Here is a 6,009-nt window from a genome sequence, read left to right on the forward strand (position 1 = left end):
GTTTCATTTTGGAACAACTTTCTTATTATTTTTTAAATAAGTTAGAAAAAAGTTGTTTTAGAAAATAATAAGAAAGCTGTTTCAAATGAAATCTAAATTTTTAATTTTGATGAATTTCAAATTTATTAAATTTATTTTAAGATGAATACTTATTTATATATTATGTTCGTCTTAAAATAAATTTAATGGCTTTGAAAGGCATTCTTATTAGTTTTTAATTAGAATATCCTGAAATAAAATTTGTTTCCATCGACTACTATTTTCCTGCTATGTATGTGCTGGTCCGTCTGTGGTACAATTTTTGCGTCGGAAAAATTTTGAATACGTGGTGTGTTATTTTGGAACTTTTATTACGTCCGGTGTAAGGACGTAGAGGAACGTCCGGTTGGAGGCAAAATCCAACCAAAAAACTCGGTATTTGCTTGGTACAACTAGGTATTATTTGATATTAATGAGGAATACCGCTCTTTGAAAATCAATACCGAGCTGTACCGAGAAATACCGAGTTGTACCGAGTTTTTCTAGAAAAAACTCAGTACAACTTTTGTATAACTCGGTATTTCTCGGTTTAGCTCGGTATAACTCGGTATTGAGTCTTCAAATAATGGTATTCCTCGTTATTGTTTGGTATTGCTCGGTACACTCATTTTTTTGGCAGGATTTGGCCTCCGACCGGACGTTCCTCTATGTCCGGTCGGAGGACTTAATAATTGTTCGTTATTTTGGCATGGTTTTACACTAATTAGCTGTTTTAATAGGTGGCATGTTATTTTTGTGGCCCGGTGGACGAACAACTTTGTTTTTTTTATAATGAGAATACATAATAGATTGCAAATACATTGAATTTATTTTGAGATGAGTATAATATAATTTTTTATTAATTATTTTTTTATATTTATTTTAAAATAAATTCAATAATTTTAATAATCATCTTGACTAAATTTTTGACAGAATATCTCACTTGGCGTACCTTTTGTAGATGATTTTAATCTTATTACTATTCTAATACAAGCAAATTCAACTAGATATATTACAGTTGCGGTATGGAATTTACTATTTAGCACCTTAATTTTGTATGAATATTTAACACACACATATAGGTTAAAAAATTATGGAAGCATTAAACTTTTTATATGAAAAAACTTGGATAGAGGAATAAAAAAATCAGGTCTGGCATAAATTGTAAGATTACAAAATTTTGTTCTTCTCAATTTGGAGAAGATTGGATTATAAAATTATTTATTGATAGTGATTTATTGGATTTTTCTTGTCAAGATGTTTGATTTGATTATATGCATATAAAATTAAAGGTTATTGGGTCCTCCAATTAATGTTAGTAAGTATTTAGTTGTACATTAAGTGGTCATTTTGACTTGCCTCATCAAGATGTTAAATTTGCTTATAAATTTGTTGAAATTGAAATTTTGAACAATATTGATTTGATGTTACATCGAAATGATTTTTTTTTGTGTTGTATCAATTACTATCTTTATCATATTTAATTAAAAATAAATAAATAATAACTAAAGGAAAAAAAATTAATAAACCAACTAAAATCTACTGCTTTCTTTTGGTTTGCATAGGACAAACAATTGATTTTAGTTGGTTTATTATTATTATTTTTCCTTTAGTTATTATTTACTTTTTTAAAAAAATAATTTTGTTAAATATTATCAAGATGGTAATTGATATGTCATAACAAAATTTTACTTCTTTGGAAAATGGCTTTGTTATTATTTACTTGTTGGGTAACTTTTATTGTGCTTTAGATCTTGATGTTGATCATGCCTTGTGATGAAATTCGGTGGGGCGAACGATTGAAGATGACTTAAATCAGTTATACTCGTCTGCTTTGACATGATATTGGTGAGTTCAAGTAGTTCAACCAATGTTTTGGGTTGATTTAGTCCCATGGTGCAACATAATAAGCTTGTGCTAGACAAGCCTGCGTGACAACCGACTCTATGTCTTTTCATCTCCGGCATTTCTTTTTAGTATCGAACAATTAAACTATGTGCATGCTTGCAAGATCGTTAGGGGTCTTTGGGTCCTCATAAAGTTGTGATGAACATTCTCTTGAATTTTGTGAAGGAGGTAATGATGTTCGCCGTCGGGTGAGTTAACTATTAGAGCATCGACTCCTTGATGATGGTAAAGAATAACCAACACTTCAAGGCGTCATTGATGTTGAGAAATAATGCCACCAACTCAAAAGAGGCATCATCGTTAGAAGGGCCGATCCTTCCCCTATAGGACTCCAAGTTGGTAACATGAACATGGGAGGTGGCATCACTTTTGTTTTCTCCCTGGAGAATGTGTTGGTTAGCTTGGGTTCTATCCTTATTATTATTGGGTTTGTGAGTTAGATCAGCATTGGGCGCCGAAGTGAGCACACTGTTTTCACCTCGTGTGATGAATAGTTGATTCAAATTATCTTTTGGAGTGCTCTCCCTTGGAGTGTTCCTTGATAGTCATCCTAGTGTGGCTTGAATCATCTTAGTGAGTTTTTCCATCTCCATCAAGTCATAAAAGGAAGTCTACACCAAAAAAAGTTTTAAAAGGAAGTCTACACCAAAAAAGTTTTTAAAATACAATATTTGGTATAACCCGTTATAGACTGTACTAGGCACTCAACTTGTCTTTTAGGCATCCATGTGGCACTTGACATGGCTCTCTATTATAAGGTAAATCTTCACATGTAAGTGTACTAGGCGGGTGAGTTTTCCTGGTGTAGCATGCAGGATGAGTCTGTGTGGGCAATCCTCTTAGTTTGAAGTCCTTAGATCTCATATATGGACCTCTGAGTGTAAGAGGTGAGTCCTCTTGGGTGATGATGCTTAGAAATAGATGATAGACCAAGTCTGAAGGGTCATAATCATAGACCTTATGGTGTACACTTCCGTTGTTGGATCGAGAGATGTCAGAGATGGTGTGAATGACAGTGAGTGACCTCGAAAGATCAATTTTTGCCAAGATAAGTGATTTTATGATGACTTGAACAAATCCTTACAAGTTCCTTGGTGTGCATGCCTTGGATGACTCTTCAATCCTGTCGTTTATGAAAGTTACATTTCCATGCTCGCGAGTGAGTATCTTTGATGGGCAATGTGACTACTCTGGCCAAATAATTTGACTAAAACATATCTAAGTACCCATGAAATACACATATGGACATGTACGAGTGTACATTACGATCTAGATAATATCGAACAAAGTTATGTTTAGAAAAAAGTAAATAATAACTAAAAGAAAGAAGAAGAAAAAAAACAACTAAAATCTTTTTCTTTCTTTTGGTCAGCTATAGTACAAACATACTTTTTTTTCCTCCCCACAACTTGATATATCAAAACTCAAAATAATTCCGAGTTAAAATGTCTAGAGAGAGGCAGCCTAAATTGACCCAATTTGGCTAAATTAATATATGCGATTTCTCAACTTCTTATGCGTGATTGTGAAAACGTATAGTAATTAATGTTACATGCTAAGTATAATACAAAATAAAATAAATAGACTTAGTATTACTTATTTACAATCTTTCTTATAAATTATTTCAGCTGGGTTGGTTGGGCTGTCATTGTAAAGAGAAAAGATTAAATACTATGTGATGATGGAGAAATTATTACGTGCGCGCGGTCTCGTGCGGTCGCCAGATCGTCCGGAGGTGAATCAAGATTCGTAGCGTCACCTGATACACAGCCGCAATACATAACAAAATTGTGACATTATGCGTCCTGATTTGCCTACGAATGATGTCCGGTCAAATGAGGATGGTATTTTTGTTATTTACAGATTTTCCAATTTTTGGATATATTCCAACTCAAGGATAACTTAGAATATTTTATTTATCACGTGAGAGTCACCAAAATAAATAAATATTATTTTAAAATGCCTAAAATAAAATCTTCCTCTAAAAAATCATTTTATTATTATTATTATTTACGTAGTTTTTGGTGTTATTAGCTGACGTGCTTGAGACGATTATATTGATATGCCGAATCATCATTTATCAAAGAAAATTGTATGTGTTATAAATATATTTTATTTGCATGAATATGATGCGCTGATATATTTATTTTCATGAATAGATATAATATATTTAGCTGAATGATTTAGATATGAATCACACAAAATTTTAAGTAATATTCAATTATAAATTATATTCTATGTTCCAAAATATAAATTATTATTAATTTAAGAAGGCATACTCATTATATTATGTATTCTTTCTATTACAATTATCATTTCATGTTAGGGGTGCAAATGAGTTGAGTCAAATTTGAGTCATGCTTAACTCGAGCTCGTCTCGTCATCCCAATCTTGAGCTTGAACTCGAGCTCAAGCTCGATTTGAGCTCAAATGGTATGCTCGATCTCTACTGGTGGCGATGGATGGGAGCTCGCGAGGCGTAAGGTTCTCTTCCCGCTCTAATCTCGCTTCTACATTCGTGCTTCCACTCGACTGCGCCCAAGCTGCCATGTGTAACAACCTAAACTCTTAAATATTAAAATATTGTCCTCTTTTGCCTAAGGGTTTCATTGTTTTATCATGTTGGTGTAACTTCCCAGAATGTCACCAATCCTAGAACTTCTCTAAGATGAACTCGCTTAAATGCGAAATTTCTTAATAAAATTTTAACCATTACATCAAAAGACGCTTGGATGTTTACGAGTTTAGCTTATTTTTGTTAAAGAGGTTTCACAATCTCCCACACTTAAGTAACTAACGTCCTTGTCAGTAACTTTATCCTAGAATCATCAACCTTACAGATAGGATTCTCGATGTAGCCTCTACAAGTTCAAGTGGTGACTCGTGCTACATAGCACTCTATCCAATATAGGGTTTAAGAGGTGGCTTCCATAGTGTAACAAATTGTCTTATTTGATACTTAGTTTCCATCTTCCAGTTAGTGTATTGCTCTGATATCATTTGTAATAGCCCAAACTCTTAATGATAGAGATATTATCTGTTTTGCCTAAGGGCCTCAAAGTTTTGTTATGTTGGTGCAACTTCTCTATAGGTCATCCATTCAAGGATTTCTCCAGGACGAGCGCACTTAACTGTGAAGTTTGTTAATGAAATTCCAATTATTACACCTACAAGCGCTTCGATGTTCAAGAGTTTTTTTTTTCTTAAGGGGCTTCAAATCGTGCCTTCGCTACTGCTTCCACGCCCGTGCTTCCACTTCTGCCTTCCGGGGTTCCACCTTCTATACTCAAGCCGCACGACAAGTAATTGAGTTGAGCTTTATCCCGATCGAACTCGAGCTCAATAATCCAACGAACTCGAAAATCTGCCCGAGCTCGAAACTTGATAAGCTCGACTTGCGAGCTGGTTAAGAAGCCGAGCTCAGACAGGCTCACGAGTTGGATTGACTCATTTGCACTTATGTCATTGAAATGATTATGCTATGATTAAAATTTACAAGCCAACTTACAAGCATGCTCATCCTATGGACCTATTGCATATGCATGTGTGTTCTTCATTTAAAAGAAATGTATGGAGTCCCATCAATAAAGTTCACTTTGCACATTGATTTGCCAAGTAAATGAGATAATGCAAATAATGTACTCTTTTGTTACTGTTATAAATTAATATTTTATAAATATTCGCTGAAATATTAAGATTATTATTTATTATATTATATATATAAATGGCCGGGTGAAACAGAATTGTAAATATAAATTTTTATGAAAATGATAAATTATTATATTATGAATATATTAATTAAGATGTCATAATTATTATGCACGATTATATATTGAGTTTGATTTGTGATATGAAAAGATATAAATAATGAAATTCATAGTAATAATATTTTAGTTGTTCCATCACCTTGTAATTATTTGGGATTATTTTTTATTTTTAAAAATAAATATTTATTTACTATGTTTCAAAGTATTTTTATTTTTATTTTAAAAAATAAATAATATTATTTAAAAAAACATAAAAATAATTTTGAACATTTTGATATATATATATATGAGAGAGAGAGAGAGAGAAGTGTTTCCC

This window comes from Dendrobium catenatum, unplaced genomic scaffold, assembly GCF_001605985.2.
Source record: "Dendrobium catenatum unplaced genomic scaffold, ASM160598v2 fragScaff_scaffold_1567, whole genome shotgun sequence".
Lineage (NCBI taxonomy): Eukaryota > Viridiplantae > Streptophyta > Magnoliopsida > Asparagales > Orchidaceae > Dendrobium > Dendrobium catenatum.